Raw genomic sequence first — 21394 nt, forward strand, 5'->3', positions numbered from 1 at the left:
GAATATCCGATAGGCCTATTCACATGACGTTTCAAAACAGCTGATCGGGAAGCTCTTTGACAGTTCTTCTATGAAAATGACAGCCTCGTGTATGCACCGGTCTTCTACCGATGTAAACAAATGCATAGACGGACCTGTCACATGAAAAGGCCTATAGGGAAAGTGGTGACAAAATGAGCAGGGCTGGTACAATGGACACCGTGCCTTTTACCACGAAATAAACAGATGATGAAATAGGCTCAAACATGGCGATGGCACAAATCTCCCAAATGGCGGGGAAAGTGCCTTTCAAATTTTGGGAGGATACTCAGAATTTGATCTAGAATCGAATGAGCGGTGTGGAGCAATATTACCGACTTTCCAGATCTTAGAATGAGTACATACTTATCAAACTATAAACGAATGTGATATAGAGTCGCCTTACTAGTGATTTTTAGTATTTGTTGTTTGTAAATTTTATAAAAAAAAATTCTTACAGATCGAGAAATTTTTTTTCTCTAATTGAATGTGGATTTGACCGCAAAAGTGAAGTGAAGTGTTAAAATTCTATCAGTGGTTTTTCTCAAACATACTCTAATAATTCCTCCATAAATTTATGAAAAGTGTTGTGTTTGAAATGTCACAATTTTTAGTAAAAAATGAGTATACAAAGTTTAAAGAATGTTTTTGGAAAAATACGTACGAAGTAAGAATAACTCTTCGCTTTTCGAATGCGGCTTAGAGAGTTTCAATTGGACGTGTAATCAGCGAGATATGGACTGAACACTTTTGCATGTTTTAAGGGGGTGAACCCAAACTTATGCACGGGAGTGTATGTTATTAGTCATTAGAAAGTTAAATAGCTCGTCTTCTTTACCAATCAAAGAATTTCAATTCAAAATATTTGAAAATATTTGGATCCATTAAAATAAACCTAATCCAATAACCAGGGTTCTGAATTTTCGTATCAATGATGCGAAATCTACGATTTTTCGCACGTAAGGAGAATGCTTTTTTCGCCTCCTCACGTGAACATCTTTTATCGCTCACACTAATTTTCCCTGGAGCTACGATGGAAGATAACCGAAAATCACTCCACTCTGTGGATAATTTGTTTTCACTCCATCATATTTTTCGCTCACCAACTGCTCCCGAGAATTATCACTATGTGGATAAACAAAAACTAGTGCCGGCGACGGGATTCGAACCTAGAACATTGCTAAAAACAACCGCGATGCGCGCACGCTAATCATGCTACCACACCAACTTTACGAACGGAGTGGTTAATTTGGTGCATAAAAGCAACTGCTGCTCGTGGCGATGGATACAGGAAAAATTCTCCATGGATCGGAGAAAGAGAAAACAAACTTCTCACAGCTGAAATGTGCAACTATCTATTTTCGCTTAGTTTTGTGGACGGATAAAATCGCAAGGCAGCTGATCGCTGAAAATTGCTGTGAGGGATAAATCCATTATCGTGAGAGTGAGTGAGAATTCGGAAGCCTGATCATTTGATTCAATTGTTCAGTTGAAAAATCAAAATCAGAGGGAGGTATGTTACTTGAAGCAAGTACATTTCCTGGTGATTTTCAGTTGATGAAGAGACGGAATACCTGTGGTGGCATAAGCATGAGTGTTTCCATTTAATTTGAAACAATTCAAACGGTTACTCGTAGAAAGATAATTTGAAAAGGAGGAACAAAAATTACCTGCGAATACTTTGGCATAGGTATTTCCATTCGATATCAAAAGATTCGAACGGTTACCAGACGGAAGAAAATACGCTTGTGAATAAGCATGATTATAATTTACCTGATGGGTATGATTATTAAGCAAGCGTAACAGACAATGAGAATTGCTGGATATTTTACATGAGGAATTCTGGCTACGAAGTACGATGCCGTTCATCTGCCTGGTAGGAACCTCAAAGATTCGTTTGCGCGAAGGCCAATCCCAAAAAATAGACATAGAGTTGCCCCCGCAATTCGCGCATACAAACTTTTTGGTATCTTCCTCTTAGAGGACAGATGTCCTTAGCGTCACAAATCATACATTTAGCATCTATGCGGCAATGTTTGGTAGCATGCATGGTAGCATGGTAGCACCGACGGCACTGAGTTGGGTTCTGAAAATACCCTCCAGGTTTCTGGAAATGTTCCCATGTCACCCGGGCATCGAACATAAGTCTTGCTTTTACTAAAGTTTCAATATTATTTGGATAACTTTTGTTAAAGTGATTTAAATAATATTCTTGAGAAAGCCCTTCTCGACAAATGCAAGGTTTTGTTCTCTTTTTCATAATGATTACTTTTATTGGGGGAAATCCAAGTAAATTATTTATTCCATTTTGCTTATCTTCATGTGACTTATAGTCACGAAGAGACGACCTTGAACAAACGTTTAGTTTTGTCGTCATAAGTAAAAAATGTGCTTCTTTTATTCAAGATGTTTGAAAAGAAGTTCGCGAGCTTCCGGCAAAACGTGGCGGTCTAAATTCTTTGCGATATGGAAGGAAACGTTGATTCCGCTAATGGAGTTCAAGATCTCTTGCCTGAATCTCCCAAATTGGGAACAACGGACCATAATAATTCATAATTTCTCCAAAAATGTCTCAAGTAATATCTACTGAAATTCAAGCGCCCGTAGTTTTTCCAGAGATTATAAAATTTGGCAAATAATTCGTTACTTTCATGAAAAATATCTCTTCATGCTAAAAACTCGGAAACCGAAGCACCGTCACCGCCTTTGAACATATCAAAACCATTCGACACTTCACCCTTGTATTGGTGTTTTCAATTGTGAACCTCAACTAGTAAATCTACGGAACACCAACAGCTCGATGTTGTTTGGGGCAAAAAGCTTCCATACCACACCACCATCATGATGCTCCTTGCCGGAGCGATCTTGTTAGTCACTTAACCAGCCCCAATATAGTGATTTGATTCTGGTCTTGCTCTGTGCGCCCAGTTCGCCTGGAACCGACCGGGTGAATTGGATCGGCAGCAAACTCAATGAACACGTAGTTCTACTAGACTCACCCACCTACCCTACATATCGGACCCCTGGAAGGAAGGAGGCCGCAATGTAGGTCTTCCATGGTTCACCCCCACCTCCTTCTGCATAGGGGTTAATCGGTTTCTTGGATGCAGCTCCGTTTCACAGTGCTTCCTGAGAACTAAATTCGTGATTGAAATTATTTTATCCCCGAAAAGTTGATTTTAACGTTTTCAATGTTTTCAGAGAAGTTGTTGGGGATGTAGAAGCTCTTCTCAAGGAAGTATTATTTTGTAAATAAAAGAACCCGAATTTAGTACTATACCATTTGATTTCACTTGAGTTTGTATCCTTTGACAAATACGCATATTTTGACCTCAACTGTAAGACTGTTGTAAAGATTTTGGGTTATTTTTCAGAATTGTTTGAATCGATAAAATACGCAGGTTTTTCTTCCAGAAGACATCAATAATATATCGTTTATTGATATGCTTAAAAATCAATTATTTCACTAACAATTTTCTTACATTTAAAGCAAAATTTTCAGTTTGAATTGGAAAGAGTAACTCAATAGCTATCGAATTTGTCGAAATTCAAGCTAGGGTTTGCTTTTCTACGTTTAGATATTTGTCACATGTTAGTTTTAGATACTATTTTTGAGAGCTTGAAGAATAAAAGACGACAAAAACTGAACGTTTGTTCAAGGTCGCCTTGAAAGGTCTCTCAAGTGACTATAAGTCACCTGAAGAGATCAAAAATGGAATAAATGATTTACTTGGATTATCATTGTGAAAAAGAGAACCCAATATGGTATTCTTTGGCTTTCTCAAGAATATTTTTCAGTTCACTTTTACAAAATTCTAAATAATATTAAAGCTTTAGAAAAAGCAAAACTAATGTTCGATGTCCGTGTGACATGGGAACATTTCCAGAAACCTGGAGAAAATCTCCAGAACCCCACTCAGGACCGTCAGTGCCAAAAGTGGGGTCATGGTACCAAACATTGCCTCACAGACAAACAGACGTAACATTTAGAACAAATTTTGATGAAAATCATAGTCGCGGGAACATATACGCCCAATGCTAATATCGGTGTGTTTGGCCGATGGACCAACAGGTGGCGGTAGTGTGTAAACGTCAAACACGAACAAAAACGAGGCGAGCGCTGCGGGTGGTGGATTGGCCACCTACCATGTATTTAAATTGACTGTTTAAAAGATGGTTGATGGACATTGATGAGAGTGTGACGTCTGTTTGTCTGTGACTGCGTCATGAATGCATGATTTGCGGAGGTGCTTAAAGGAGATACCAAAAAGTCTGTATGTGCCAATTGCGGGGGCAACCATAAGTCTAACTTTTGGGATTGCCCTTCGCGCAAACGATTTGTTGAGGCTTATATCTAGCATATGAACGGACACATGGCTTTGTGGGCTTCGTGGCCGTGCGGTTAGTGTTACCAAGCATTTAGACGCATCGAGTGTGGGTTCGATTCCCGCTTCAGTCCGGAAAACTTTTCGTCAGAAACGTATTTCGACTGTGCCACTGGGCGTTGCATGCTAGTCCGTTGTCTAGTGTGGTGCTTCCTTCAAAGGGCAAATCGTCCCACTGGAAGCATTGACGTGTCGGTGTCTTTTTAAACATATTTCGTAGCCAGGATTTCTCAGGCAGAATCTCCAACAATTCACAATTTTCAGTTAACGATCGCTTGCTCAAGAATCATACCCATCAGGTAAAGCTAATTTTCTTCCGTCGGATAACCGTACGAATCTTTTAATTTCGAACGGATTTACTCAAGTAAAAATCCTATGCCAATATTGTCGCAGGTATTTAATTTCTTCTTCAAATAGAGCGATATTCAAAACTGAAAAGGCAATAATAGATGGTTATTTTCCAGTGGTAGCAAAACCGAAATCCTGAAGCAAATGAAACACAACACAAAAAGCTATGTATTCACATTATGCTTGATTTATAATCACTATTATTTCGATCCAGTTTCCTAATTACTTGGAATTCGCGTTTTTCATTATTTCTCATACGTTTTGATAGTTCTCGACTACCATTCTTCCATGCGCTTGTGTTGGAAGTTTGAGAAATTTGAGAACCGTGTGTAGCGCGATCAGTGAGTGGAATACAAACCACAGAGAACAGACGTTCATCTTTTCTCGTCAGCGTGTGTAAAGCATTGTACTGGTCATTTCAAAGTATGTCGTTATGCTCCTGTTACGTGGCGCTGTCGTCAGATTGAGAACGCTACAAATTTGCCGCTTTTTACACTTTGGCGCTAGTGCCGATATCAAAAATTGCCACTTGTCGCCAGCGTTGCTTTGTGTGCTAATGCATTTTGACGTTCACTAGTGACATCGTGTTGTCGAAACGAGTTTGTATGTCGGGCTGTCTGCGTTGGCGGCGCTGATGGTGATTCGAATCTTTACACATGGTTCAGATGAAATTTTGTTCGAGCCTCCATGTCTGTTCTCTGTGTACAAACATCAGTGTCGCCGCTCGGCAGGCCTGTGAAAGAAACTCAATGTTCGGAAGGTTCTTGCCTGTACTTTTTGCCGCTGACGCCAACTGTTAGCATTTAACACTTCAGTCGTCGCGCTGTTGTATTTTGTACAACACTGGTGAAAAAAGCTCGCGTTTCGCTCACGACAGCAGCGTGGTTGTTTTGAAGGTGACGAATCGCGCGACAACTGGAAGGATAAGAGCGAAGTAAACAGTCTTTCCCCTATGGACCATTTTTTTTTCTTTCTTTCTTTATTAACGAGATTTTTAGCCCTGGGCCAGTGAATCTATTGTCACCCAACACGGAGCAACAAATACGTTGTCATCTCCTATTCTTGTTGCAACAATTTTATTCCGCAACATCAGTTTATCACCACTTGAACAGAATATGACAATGATCGCTCACCACGTGCGCAGCGATTTTCTGGGCTTCGCATTTTAATTTTCGAGAACTTTCTTCGTGTTGGTAAGCATTGACACATTATCGAACAGCATCCGTAAAACAAATTTGGGTCTGATAACACTATACTGAATTAATCGCGAGTTGAAAGTGTAGCAACAATGTTGCGACCTGTGATTGTCATGACAGTTTTGCTTTTGATTGTATCCCTATCCGCAAAAGTTGGGTCACATGGTTGTGAGCGAGCTTGCTTTGCTGTTTGTTTTTCGTTTGTTTAGATGACAATTTGATTCACTGTCCTGGGCTAGTTCATCTCGGGACCAACGGCTTTACTTCTCTTCCGAAGGAAGTCGTCACTACAACTTTTTTGTCAATGACTATCACGGGGATGGGATTCGATCCCAGGTCCTCGGCGTGAGAGGCGTGTGTTCTAACCACTACACCAGGTCCGTCCCCTATGGAGTGTTCGGAGGTCAATAGAAGTGAAAACATCAACGATAATTAAAATTTTTGAAAACCGCGTTTGAAAAATAAAAGTGAAGTAATTTTAAGCTCGGAGGTCTTGAGGTTTTTAAGTGAGGTGAATATCGTTATGATATGATGTCAAATCTGATAATTTGGTTACCATAATTTAAATCCTTTTCAAGAAATGCAATGATGGCTTTTTTTGTTTAGCCCAAGTAAGGGAGGCCGGGACAAGATGAGCACCCCTCAATTTTGAAACTGATTGAATAGTGTTTATCAAAATATTGTTATACACGGTTGACACCGAATTGAGATTCATCCAATTACTATCCTTGAGAAAAGTTATTAAAAAATGTATACATTTGAATATGAGTAAATTATCATCAACTTATGAAAACATAGATTTTTCCTGTAAAAATAAGTAAAATAGGACTTTTGTCGTCTAACAATATTTTGACCAAATTTCTGATTCGCGCCAACATTTCAAACCTTTTGAAGAGTCTTTTAGCTTATGAGGAAAAAAATCAGCAAAAATTACTGCACTTTACTGCCGTGAATCGCAAGTCAGTCCCTTGTGTAAAAAGTAGGCATTGAGAAAATGGCGTGTGAAGTTTCCAAACTCGATTTCCATACGAATATTGAAAAAACTTCAAAAGATTAGAACGTATTAAAATCTCAATGAATCTTTCACAATTTGCTTTTCAACACGATAACTTTCTGAAAAAAAATATAAAGATGATCGAAAAACGGTTCATTTTTGAGTTACACGGTGCGGAAATCTGTATTGGGACTGATATGCGGTTACTTTTCATTATGGGACAATTGGTCGGTGTTAAGTGAGAGTGGACCAAGTGACATTTTTCATTGTTAGAGAAAAATGGGTTTAAAGTGTACCGCTTTGTAAATTTTGAACTCGTTTAAATTTTGGCTCAATATTTAATGCCTGCATGGTTAAACTGTGTGCATATCTCTAAGATAACAATATTATCAGGACCCTTCGGCACCAGTATCGTAAATTCTTCAATAATCCATATCGTCAATACCGAAATCGATGGCATTACGTTAGCTTGAAAATTAAGGTTTTGTAGGGTCAGGGCATTGAAGACCAGAAATATTCAAATTTGTGTTCAGTCAGAGTGGACCAAGTGAAAATCTTGAGTACCGACCAAAATATACTGGTCCAATAAGCGGGTTCTACCACATTCCATACATACACCATAGAACTACCATAAACTTCTATCGGACTTTGAAATTGACTCAAAAAAATGCAATAATCAATTAGTTTATTGCTTTTCAACATTTGGTCCGGCCTGTCTGCACATAAATTGTTGCAATTTCTGACTACCCATCCAAATATGGTAAATGGTCAAAAATCAAAATCAAATGCATCGAATTGAGTAATATTCAAAAATTTCTATTGATATATAAATAGAAGAATCATTCGATGTCGAAAAGTCTGACAAATCTCTTGAAATGTTTTTCATTTCCTCGCATTCCTCGCATTTTCGCAGTTATGGTAATAATCACTTGGTCCACTCTGCCTCCACACTTTTATCGATTTTTATTGATCATCCAAAGTAAATTTGTTACATATCTCTAGCAGTTTACACCATTAATCAAATCTGATCAAAGTGGAACGGATGTAAGGTAATTCGCATTAATGAGAGAATATTCCAATTTCCCCAAGTTTTGTACTTGGTCCCCTCTGACTTACGCCGATCAATTTGACTTGCTGTTTTTCCTACTTTTTTCCGACCAAATCTTACTATCTCATTAGGGCAGCTAAAAGAGCATTGGAAGATATGTTGAAAACTGAACTCACCTCAATTTTGATGAAAATGCAGATGGGACTGACTTGCGATTCACGGCAGTTTATTTGATTTAAGTAATTTTTACAAGTCGGGGTATGGATATGAGATTTTTTTTTCGAAATCATTCAAATACGCTTAGCAATGCTTGGACTAGATGCTTAAGCTTTATTACATCTGTTGGTTAGCTTGTATTCATGAAATTGAGCTGTTATACAGTCCTTTCTCATCGTTTCCTTCCATTTTAGTAAAACAAAATAGATAATGCGTTCAAATCTACAAATTGTGAAATGATTCAAGACATTTCTGCTCAAACAGAAAGTGCTCTTCTTGCTCCGTAGGGGTACTCAACTTGCCCCGCATCTTATTTAAGCCAACTGAAAAACTTCTTTTTCGTTTAATCATTTTATTCAATGAAATACTTATTTTACAAAGCTGCTATGTTTATGGATGATAGAAAACATGTTATACAGTTAACTCTCCCTTGCTCGATATTGAAGGGACCATCGAGTTAGGGAGGTATCGAGATACAGAATACATATTTTTCAAATTTTAAACATTTAATTATTTTGACAAAACACATTCAAAAAAGTAATTTAAATGTGAAATATAATACAATTTTACCACATTTACCTATGTGAAACTTTTTTACCGGTCGGCAATAAAAGAAAATTTTATCACCCAGGACTAGGCAGTAAACCTCAATTTTACTATCAATTTAGTCATAATATTCAAATTCTTGAATTTTTTTAACAGTTGGAGGACATTTGGAACTTTTCATGAAAATATCGAGTTAGAGAGGTAAATTCACTTGGGAAACTGGAACAGATAGCATCGAGTTAGGGAACATCGAGTTAGAGAGGTATCGACTTACAGAGGTATTAAAGCATGCTAAATTGAAGGGACCGCGCATTCCATCGAGTTAGGGGAAATATCGAGGTACAGAATATCGACTAAGGGAGAGATGACTGTATAAACGGTTCCATGTCATTTTAAATAAAAAATGATGGCACACTCAGCAAAAATCGGTCTATCTTTCAGGCTCATTTTGCCCCGCCCTACCCTATTTCGTATGATGTTCATATTACCACCAACAGCAGTTCATTTTACTCACATAGTGCAAGTACAAGGACCATTAACATCTCTTTTTGCTAACGATGAAAATATCTGCAAATTTAGCTATCTTTGTCTGAACACGTGTTGCTGCGTTAGATAACATCTCTACGTTGTGCGAAAAACTAGACAAAATCATCGTTTTTCTATTAGAAACAAGATGATATCCTTAGAGAGTTCATTTTACCATCCCTTCTCTTTCTTTTGAGTTTACTTTTTAAGTAAAATGCAAAGTTTTGGTTGCTTAGGATGCCTTTATTTTTCAACAATATGAAACTGCACCAACTTCAAATTTTTCCACTACTTTTTCGAGCAAAGTGTATTTACTTTTATATGCATAGTATAAATTAAAACATAAGTGTTACGATCAAAAAAGGTGTTGGTTCGACAATCCACATGGGGCAGTTACGCTTTTATGGTGATCAGAAATTTCGGCGCGAGTTCTGGGCATCCGGAGAGACCTCAATACCTTCGGAGAGACTGCTAGAATTTATAAAGAAATTTTCAAAATTTGAGCAGAATACGAATTTTTCGATTCGGGAAGCCACTCTTAGAAATTTGGTTGGATTCTTCAATTCCGATAGAAGTTTTGGAATTCCAAAGAGAATCCTGTCATTTACCCTCTAGTGGAATTCTGGAATTATGGGAGAAATCCTGGGTTTCAATGTGTTATTGCAATCTGCGATTTCAGTGGAAATTCCAATAGAAGTTTTTGTTTTATGGTGCGTATTTTGAGATTTATGTGGGAATGCTGGAAGTTTAATTTATGATTCCGCATTACGCATGAAACAACAACAACCAATAAAATTATCAAGAAAATTTCATGGGAAAATATTATTATGTTCAGATACAAGCAATTTGAATCCTAGCCCCGTAGGTAGGAAGGGTCTCAACATCCCGAAAAACTTCTCTGATGACCTCTGAAACCAACTTTTCGGGAGTAAAGCAATTTCGATCGCAAATTCATACCTTAGGAAACACAGAGCATCCATAGTGTGCGGGGGTCCGTCCACAACCGACCGGTATAAACGAAAGAATTACAGTGACCCCACGCAGTTGAATCACCCACAATTTATGAATCAGCTGATTTCAAAAGACAAAATTATTATCAAATTTGTCACAAAACATCACAGAGTTATTTTTACACATAGTTTCTTATCAGTAAAAATAATTCTGTGATGTTTTGTGACAAGTTTGATAATAATTTTGTCTTTTGAAATCAGCTGATTCATAAATTGTGGGTGATTCAACTGCGTGGGGTGACTGTTTGTTCCTGCAGGGCTTAGCAGCGGCAATTCTCACGACGACAATCCGGCATAAGCGTCCCGCCCGGAGTGCACGGCGAGTAGACGATTATTCAATCAGCTGGTATTTTTCTCTTTCTTTTTTTTTCGCAGAAGTTCAGCCAGTGATCCGATCCGGAGTGTTGGGCTGGTGGTGTACGGACAGAAAACCGTGTGGAATCGCGGCTCAAGAGGGTCCGACGTGAAGAAACAGTGAAACGGCAAACAACTAGTCTTTTTCTTATTTTTTTTCCTTTCTTTTGTGTGTGAGAATTGAAAGTGGATCAAAAGTAGCTCCCCAGAGCCAGCAATCAAAAGCTCTAGTGTGGCCATTATAGTGCAGTGCGGTAGCCAGCAGCTGTTAAAAGCTGGTGAAAGAAGGTGGTGGTGTGCGTCAAAAGCGAAGCGAATATCGACTGCCCCCCGGAGAGAAATTGGTGTGAGCGAGAGAGGGGCCTCTGTGATCCCCCGCCAGGTCGGTATTGAGGATCGGCAACGTGCAATTTTTAGTGGAATTAATGGTTGCCGGGAAATCGATGATCCAAACCGCCCCGGTCCGAAACTGACGGATAGCTTAGCTGGCCTAGCATAGATAGATAGAGAGAGGAAAACAAGCACCACACGCATCAAAAGGTGAGTTCACTTTTAATTGATTATTCGTAATAGACGCAGGCTTCTTACCGGTCGTGTGGTCATCTGAATTGGCTCCACATTCAATTTGGTTAGGGAAATCTTTAATTAAACACATTACTACCGTCTTATACTTATTCACTTATTGAATTTTACGCAGAAATCTTCATTTTTTGGTACTCTCAAAGGCTTTTGTTTATGCAACAAGCTGCAGAATGATGATTTGTACTGCACGAGTCGTACATTCATCTAACGACGTTTGACAAGTTGGATAATAACGAAGAGTGCTGCAAAACTCATCATTCTGCAACGTTTTCGTAAAAGACCAACTGCCATTTTTTTGCAATTTCTGAATATTGTTGTGTCTATCTACTACGCAACTCGAAATAGGCGCGTAATGAAAGGCGCGTAAAAATCATTACTATAATCGCACTGCATAATTTAGAGCAGGTAAGTCTATTAAGATGAGAAATTGTAAAAAAATAGTTCACGCAACAAGTTCCAGAATGATGATTTTTACAGCACGAGTCGTACATTTGTCCAACAAGGCTCGCCGAGTTGGATAATTACGACACGTGCTGTAAAAGTCGAGTTCTGAAACGAGTTGCGTATTATTTGCAATTTCGTAAAAGACCACGTAAAGCGTTGCATACATCATTACACCACTGATTTCAGTTGCGTAAGGACTATTACTGCACTGCATAATTCAGTGTAGGAAAATAGGCCGTTTCATGACAGATTGGCGTGATGAAAAACAGCCTATTACAATGAGAAATTGCAAAATAGTTATTTATGCAACTAGTTGCAAAATTATATTTTTTTCAGCACGAGTTGTACAACGAGTGCTGAAAAAATCGAGTTTTGCAACGAGTTGCATACAACATTTTTTGCTGTTTCGAAAAATGCCGTTTCAGCTGGATGAACTCTAAAAGCACAAACAAACAATTCAAGAGAACCCATATGGGCATTAGCCTGGGACACGGTTATATGAAAAATCTGGACAAACATTTGAAAAGGGCCCAAGAGGTCTTGAGCCTTTTTTTAGAAACGTTGCTGTTGAGCCCTTCTTAGCCCGCCCACGCAAACTAACACCACTTTCAGAAAGATTGGCGTTAGCTCTTTCTGATAGTGGTATTGGTGAGCGTGATCGAGTTGAATTGGGCTCAACAGCATCTTGCAAAGCCAATGTTTACCAATGTCGATGTGCCCTTTTGAAATGTTTGCCCAGAAATTTAGATTTTCAGCTCGTTCGGAGAAACTATATTTTAGCGTCAGACGTTCAAAGTTTGTATGGGATTTACTATGGCAAAACTTACTTTGACAAAGAAAAACCGCCAGAGATCGCCCATTGTCTTCTATTAAAATTCTGAACACAGATCTTGACAGGTATTTTTACGATGAACAACATTGCCGAAGACCGCAAAGCAATCCGATGCTGGTGAAAAAAGTTATTAAGACAATACCTATCGAGATCTGTGTTCAGAATTTTTATAGAGGACAATGGGCGACCTCTGGCGATTTTTCTTTGTAAAAGTTAGTTTCCTTTAGTAAATCCCATACAAAACTTTGAACGGCTGGCGCTAAAATATAGTTTCTCCGGTCGAGGTAAAATTTTACACAGTTGTTATGGGACCCAAATGCAGTCCAAAAAGTGGACTGGAGCGAGAATCTAAATTTTGTCCCACACTAATGGGCATACAGCCATGCGTGAAACTACGCATTCAGTGAAGTGACTCGCCATGTAAATCAAATAGAATGTACCTTCAATCGAGTCGAGAATAGTCACCTCGCTGTACGACACCGACAATTCTCACCTCACGGCAATCGTAGAAGAAACTCAAGAATCTGATGCAATTGTGCTTATTCTGTGCGGCATGCAAGGCGAGATAAGTCGTTGAGATGTCGACTCGCTCCCATTTGATTAGTCGCCTCACGTCACCCGTGGTGAGAACGACTCGCCTCGACTCACGCGCCGCGCCGAATAAGCACACATGGCATGAGGAGACTGGGTTATTCGGTTGACGCCTACCAAAACAGTACTGAAAAGTGCTACTTTTCAGCACCGAAAAGAGTGATGAAAAGTAGCATTTTTCAGCACTGTTTGTGTCGGTAGGAAAAGTAAGCCGTTATGTTGATCAACTTCTTAATGAAAAGTTGATTGATTTACAACGGAATTGCAAAAAGTACATTTCAGAGTTGGTAGTGAGCTGGGAAATACCGATACGAAATTTCTGTACATCAAAAAGAGCCGAGATTCTGATGTCACGAACTGTTACTGTGAGTCGTGATCTCAAACTATGGACAAATATGATAAGAGCCCGTAATTGATCAAAACATATTTTTGTATTTTATCAAAGGTGATAAAATATCGAATGAGAATCATTTCATGCTTATTCAAAAGTAATATCACGAGAGCACCTCTTCTTGTGATTGAATACAAAGTATTAAAATTCGCTTCTTTTTACTTTTTCTAACAAAAATGATAATTAAATTCAATTATTATTATTCTAGTATTCTAGTGATTCTTTCTAAAATCACTTAATGAACTTCTCCAGGGATGCTACCTGCAATTTTTCAAGGGATGCTTAACCCATATAGGCCTGAGTGAAAGCAAAAATACTGAAACCCTCACCGCTCAACGAATTATTAACGGATTCAAATGATTTTTTGTCAGTTCACTGGCCCACATATCTAGAAGTGGCCAGAGGAACTCGGAAATATTTATGTGGCCGGAGTTATTCCGGTGGGTCACTGGTATCAGGTATCAGAAGGCCGGCTCCAGAGGCACGTTCCCCACCAGTTGGGCGATTTGTGCCATCGCCATATTTGAGCCTATTGCATCATCTACCCGAAAGGGAAAGGGAAGGGAAAGATGGGAGGAAAAATGAGTGGGGTCCCTTGAAGAGGGAAGTTCGCATAAGCGATATTAGAGCATGTAGCTCCATACCACAATGGGTTCGAACAGCGCCCTAAAAACGGCACTGCAAAACGCATAAGCGTAATAAGAGCCTTTAGCTTATTATCGTTTACTTGTGAGAATTACATCACACCCGCACAGCATGGTGAATGAAATCATTTGATTGATGAATTTCCTCGCATAGAACGATATTTTCTGAGTTCATCAGTGCATTTTGTTTTGTTCCGTATAAACGTACAAAGGATGTCGAATCAATCCGTAGCAGCTGTCAAATCAACTTTGTTATCATAAACTAAGGCGTACAAGGCTACAGATTAATTCATAATAAAATCTGCACACCCGTATGTCAATTTTCATCATATAAATAATACACATATATCGCCTCAACTATGATAAGCGTAAGTCCTTTTTGACGACATCTTATACGGAATCTTGCCACATATAAGCATCGTATAACGCAAAAGGTGATTTCGTTATATGTACCTTCTGGTTGTCTTCGCGGAGTCACAACTATCACACACAAATGAGTCAGCACGTTGAATATTTGCCATGTGATAGTTGAGTCGGCAGTGGCCTGTCAACGCTCTGACCAAGACACTGTAATTCTGCTTTGACACATTTGATAAATACTTCGCCACTCTTGGAGATGGCTCAGTAATGTACAATTTTGTTTGACGACACGACTCCAAACTATTCCAATATTGCTTGTGCTGAGTTGCCGCCCAAGAATTTATCTGAAGCTTCACCCAGCACTTCGAAATTGGAATAGCCGTCTCAGGGCCAATGAAGTCATGCGATGCAACCTTGAGTTTTAATTGACTTACGTTTGACTACATCGCTGATTATAGTCAACGACATCGGAAACTTTATGTGTTGACTGTTGATTTAATTTTTCCTCAGTCCCGTTGGTCAGTATTGCTAAAGGTCCTTTTTGACATGTTTATTAGTACTTGGACAAGTTGAATATTTTAAGTTCACTACTTTTGTCATGTTGGTCAATAATAATTTTGATCAGTTTGTTTAATACATCTGCTCATATTCAAATCTGGTCTTGTCTGTTTTCATTTAGATTCGTCGTAAATACATTTCTATGTGTTAGAAACTTTACTAGAAATAATAAAGAAATAGAAAGTCATTTTTTATTGTCCGGATCCACTTTTCGGTGACAAAATAAAGCTTCATCGCGCCTAAGCCTTATCTATTTATTATAATTTTGGGAGAATGAAGTTGTTGTAGCTTTATGATACCAACATAATAAATGTGTTTTTTTATTATGATTCTAATGAGAGAAGCATAACAAATTAATATTTGTGTCACATTCTACTCGATGGATCCTTAGTCATTCTCCTCATTAGTCAATATTGTAACCATTTAAAGAAAATCTAACCTATCTGCATCAAAGCGTGGCTACGGCTTCTGTTACCCCGATGCTTGGTAACAGGATAACCGTTGGATCACATCCGTAAGATTGATGCATCTATGCCAGATGGTTGATGACGCGGCATTAAACAAATTTTTTCTGATGTGATACCACCACGACTGGACATGTCTTTGGTTCCCATATAAGTGCTAATGGGGTAAACCCACCCATCGCGGCAAGATTGCACGTCCTAGGGGAGGGATTTCTGACGGAAATACATAGTTGCATTTATAAAACTCAAGTTCCTTAACACCCCAATTTGCATTTCCGCCAAAAATAAAACATGTTCATGATTATATCAGAAATCTGTCATAGGATCGTCTTCATTGTTATTGGCTTTTGATATACTCGCCGGGAGAATGGTACTGCTGTCTTCTGTCCAATTATTGACAATTTAGAATTTGCTCTAAATTTGAGTTAATCTTTTTTTTTTATCCCTTAATACCACATCTTACGGTACAATTTTCTCTCAAAACGTTCATTTGCTAATCATTTGACATAATATGATTTTTGTAGGCAATTTGATAGAAATGGTCGCTGAGACAAAACATCTTCATTTCCGGTACATTTGACAGAATTGGTTTAAAATATAATATTTCTTTAATTTAATCAATAAACCTGTATCCAGATTAAAATGTATTGAAATTCAATTATTTGCGTTTAATTTTAAAGTTGATTATCTTGAGAAAACTTTTGATGGTTCCTGAAACTGTTCGGGAGGTGATGATGGTAAAATGGCGATATTCGTAACAAGTAATTTCGATAGAATAACATACGCAAAATTTGAAAAATTCAAAAGAAGCAATTTCAACTGGCATCTTTACAGGTCGTATAGTGTGAAAAATAGAAACATACAACGATCAATCTAAAACTTTGAGGATGTGTTATTCAATACTAAAAAAGTCAAGAAAAAAAATCTGAGAAGGAGTTCGCAAACAATTTTTTTGTTAATTTTTACCCAGCTATGGGCCACTGTGCAGAGCCAACACTGACAATCAACATATTGGCCTGCTATATTGTACAACACTGTTGGAACAACCTCGCTTTTCGTACACAGCATCAGCGTGGTGGTTCTGATGGTGGAAGTCCACGCGACGACTGGAAGGTTAATATATTAATGTATACACGTTAAATGTACACACGAGATAGTTAAAGCATCGTTTTAATTGCTTGAAACACAGTGTCCGTTCAATTTTGACACGTTTCGAAACCGTACGATTTAGGCATCACGGAAGTACATACAATAGATGGATAATGAGTCAGTTGAGTTTGATATAACTTTCTCGAAGTCTGAATAACCGATAATGGGGTTTTATCCAATATAATGATATTTAGTAAGGACTTATGGAGTTTTCGGCCCATTTCAAAATTCAAATGGATTAACCCAATCACAGGTATCGTTTTGTCTTAAATTACGAACACTCCGTTTTTGTATGGCGTATTTAGTATTTGGTTGAAATATTTTGTTGAAATATGTCATTAAATAACCAGGAAATGACAGTCAATTGCGACTCAAATGGAACATAGATACTCCTCAAGATACTCCTCTATCTCCCAGTGGTAATAGTTTTCATCCTGGTCCATTCATTTGCTTAGAAACAAGGAGCTACACACTCGGTTACCAATGGCTTTTAGGGCGGGATCAGAGGTTATGTGAGAATTGTCCCATGTTCCAAAATATGAAGCTGTGAAAAACGTGATTATAGATTTTTGCACTTTTATGCTCCGCATTGATAGAGATTATGATAAATTTGAAAAATTTCTTCACAATTTTATGAAGAAATGAGTATTCTTCAGAGTCGACAGTTGGTTTTAGCGAAAAAAAATATGAAGTTTGCTGTGAAATTAAAAATGGGACGGTTATGCCTAGAAATACCATGTTTTTGGGGAATTTCTACGCATAAGAGTCCCACTAACAAAATTATATCAGCGTATGTTATAATGATATAAAGATTTTATCAAACATAGGTTGTAAACTTGATGCAGGATGTTGTTTAGCTAACTAAAACATAACTAATGTTGTATGGAGTGTTTTTTGGAAAGCCCAAGCAAGACGCTTCGTTTTCGAGATGCCGGGAGTTTGGTTTTCGGTTCGCGCGTTTTGCTGGGCAGTGTTTTGCAAAGCCCAAACAAGACGCTTCGTTTTCGGGACGCCGGGAGTTTGGTTTTCGGTTCGCGTGGTGTGCTGAGCAGTGTTTTTGAAAGCCCAAGCAAGACGGTTTGTTTTCGGGGCGCCGAGAAGTTTTGCTGTTCGCGCTGTGTGAGTGCGAAAAGATATTCGTGTTCAGTCGAGGATGGATTACCAACTGGTGAGCTCGTTTCATGCTTATGATAACACATTTTTTCATGAAAGCGTTACTTTTTTGTAAAATTCAATCAAACTTTGTATGGTTCGTCAAGTGTCGGCATTATGCCTGTTTTATACAATTCTAATTTTGGACATTACTTAAAATATTTTTTGAATTGTTCGACATTATGAATGTCGACGTTTATTTTAAAACTTCTACCAAAGACTTTTCTTCTTGAAGCATAAATGTTCAATAATACTTTTATGTAATTTTCAAACAAACTATGTACGGTTCGCCACTACAAGTGTCGGCATTATTTCTGTTTCATATAATTTAAAATATACGCATATATTTTGCTCTTTTCGCCATTAATAAAAACTTCTTTTGAATGGTTCGACATTGTAGATGTTGACGTTTATTTTAAATATTCTACCAAAAACTTTTTGACACAAAACTAAAAACTAGCTTTAAGTATAAATCGTATTTTTCCTCCTTATCTCTTTTCCTTTTCCACTAATAAACACCCTTCCCGTGGTGATTGTGGAGATGCAGAGGTATTCTCGGTCTCTAGAAGCACCCTAACATTCCTCCCCTATCCCAACTGACTGTAAGGACTTGGCCGGCGCCGTTATTGATCAAAAATATTAGATCTGCTAAAATTGCACTCCGAGAGTAAGCGGAAACTCCCATCCCTTATTCATTTGGATCGCAGCGCAATTATTACCAGTTCCGATCAATCACGGAGTAGCAACCATTGACATGTACAGTCAGTCTATGCTATGCTATGCTAAAACATAACTAAAGTTGTATGAATTGTAACATAAATAAAACAAAATATGTTGTATATCTATCAAAAACTATCAAACTTAGTTCTAATTTTTGATACAAAGTACCAAAACTATAATACTATCTGATATACGGGATTACACCTTCAGTTACGAGTTTTTTAATCAATTATATGAAAATTAAAACAAAACTTTATATATGGAGCAATAGACAGAAAAATGTATCTTTATATATAAAACAAGTAATTTAAAATTAGACTTATAGCACAACAAGTCATTTTTCAATCACTTGCAATTTAGTCAATAATTAAATTACGATAATAACAATTTGTTACCGCTTGGATGGTTTAAGAAACCTAACAGACTTTTTTTCATACTTCCCCCATAATTTTATTATGAAATTCTTAAAAATAAACAAATAGAAATATATTCAAGAATCTACTCAAATGGGCTTTTCCCTACTCCAAATAAAGAAGTAAAGAAATATTATGTTATTTTTTTTGTTGGATAACGGTGCCTAACAAAATTATATCATAATAAGATATGCATATCATATTCATGCAATGAGAGGAAAATAACCATCATCGTTTTTTAAATTTTCAAAACCAGTCTTTTTGCTCAATCTTCAAGCAATTTTCAAGAAAAATTACTGTCTGTAATGCGATGATAGATTTTCATGCGCATTTTTTTAAATTTCGACGAAAAAACGGTTTTAAATTTTTGATGATTGCTGATGATTTAACGATGGGTTCTTGAACCTTTGTTTCGAGCGAAGTCTTTCCTGGCAGAAGTTTCCTTGTGGAATTGGTACAGAACGTAAACATAAGCTTATTTTCTACGCTTCGTGAAGTAGTTCCTGAAACCAAAAAGAGTCTTCACATACTTTGTAAATATCATCAAAAGTTTCTTTAGACCCTTTAGTCTGCTTAGTCGATAGTTCTAGAAATGTTTCCGGACCCTCCGAATTCCTATACATTGTGCTCTCCATAAGTCGATATTTCTATTGCTCGATATCTCTACTAGTCGATGTCACGTGAGAGGTAAATTTCTCTCCCTAACTCGATAGATATATTTAAAAAAAATAATAAAATATTGGGCCTTCCTTAGCCGAGTGGTTAGAGTCCGCGGTTACAAAGCAAAGCCATGCTGAAGGTGTTTGGGCTCGATTCCCGGTTGGTCCAGGATCTTTTCGTAATGGAAATTTCCTTGACTTGATGGTATTATCGTACCTGCCCCACGATATACGAATGCTAGAATGGCAACTTTGGCAAAGAAATCTCTCAGTTAATAACTGTGAAAGTGCTCATAAGAACACTAAGCTGAGAAGCAGGCTTTGTCCCAGTGGGGATGTTATGTCAAAAAGAAGAAGAATATATTTCAAAATACATTTTATTCGTAGAGACATACATTATTTGGGTTCATTCACATATTTCATAACGCCGAAAATGGCATCTTTGACGCCCACGCGCTTCGTTGCTAGATCGACTGCTTTTATTGTTTTATTTACATCGCTCACAGGTTGGAAGAGTTTACATTTTGTTTGACATAGACATAACTACTTGATTTGAACAGTCACAAGGATTTGATGGAATATATGCTGCAAACTTTGATTCTGTAATTTCTGGAAAACAAAAATAAATGTGATGAAATATCATCAAACGCAATGTCAAGATTATTGCCTTGATCTATTCGCTAAAGAATACCTTTTAATAAACTTGATATAAAAGATTTTAACAAAAGTGATTTTGTATTTTTATTTTAAGTGTGATAATTTGAAAAATAAACTTATATCGCTTGGCATTTACGCCACTCATGGGATCAATAAATTGCGAGTATTTTTGCGAATATAAAATTTAGCCATCTCCAACAATTTCTAGAAGAGATCACATCTTTGTGAATCAAAATTTACAAAATTGGCGCTTGTATCATTTATACGGTTACGTTTATCACATAGAAAATTTATGTTAATTATAGCCCTGATGAGTCCTTTTTTATAATTCCATAAACATCATCGAGCTAAAACGCTTATAACGGAAGTTATGATTTTTGTCCCGAGATCCCATACATTCGAAGCACTGTGCGACGGTCCCTTGCGAAGTCGTTATAGCGCGCTTTGACTGTATATAGAACTTTTAAATAATCAAAACAAAAAGTTGATCGGACCTCTATGACGTTCTCTATAGGAAAATACGTAAAATCAACTTCAGCCACTCTCGAATTTGATATGTGCTCGACCTTTGTTCAATTTTTCTCAGCGTGCATTTTTCATGTAATCGATCAATGGGAATGCGCTTGCTACAACCCATGAGTAAGTAAGCCAGATCATTCCGTATCAAAAACGCAGTTCAATCGCAACAGATTTGTGCAGTTACGATTTTTTCCTTCTTATTTTGGGGGGAATAACTGGTTGCCGTCATCGTCACCGTCGTCGTTCACTTTTATGTAATTGCTGAAACATGATGGTCCACTTTCGAATGGCGTAAATTTTTCGTGCAACTGTGCATAGTGCGCTAGTGCTGCTGCATATTCGGAGTTTTTTTTGCTTCTTCTGGCTTTGCACAACTCAATATGTGCAAAATTGGAGTCATTTACTTTCACTTGAAATTTTCTTCTGTTTTTATTGTTCTGAACGATGGTGATTAAATGGATGGGACGATGCCTTTTTGGAACGTTACTACCGGTTGAACGCAGGGCGCAATGTTTTGCCAATATGGTAATAACTAGCCATCGTACTTATCCCCAACCATTATGGGAAGCAAAAGTGATTTTGTGAATGCGTCATATCAATCTCGTTGTTTGAGGTTCAC

General features: G+C 37.7%; 1 protein-coding gene across 1 annotated transcript in view; it reads left to right on the top strand.

Moving 5' to 3' along the window:
- LOC5564163 (signal peptide peptidase-like 3) overlaps positions 1–21394 on the top strand; it is a 221800-nt gene that overhangs the window by 3371 nt on the left and 197035 nt on the right. The window contains exon 2 of the mRNA XM_021850391.1: positions 10662–11180. The gene's annotated coding sequence lies outside the window, so the exon portion shown is untranslated. The remainder of the gene's footprint in view (positions 1–10661; positions 11181–21394) is intronic.

This window comes from Aedes aegypti, chromosome 3 (assembly GCF_002204515.2).
Source record: "Aedes aegypti strain LVP_AGWG chromosome 3, AaegL5.0 Primary Assembly, whole genome shotgun sequence".
Classification (NCBI taxonomy): Eukaryota; Metazoa; Arthropoda; class Insecta; order Diptera; family Culicidae; genus Aedes; species Aedes aegypti.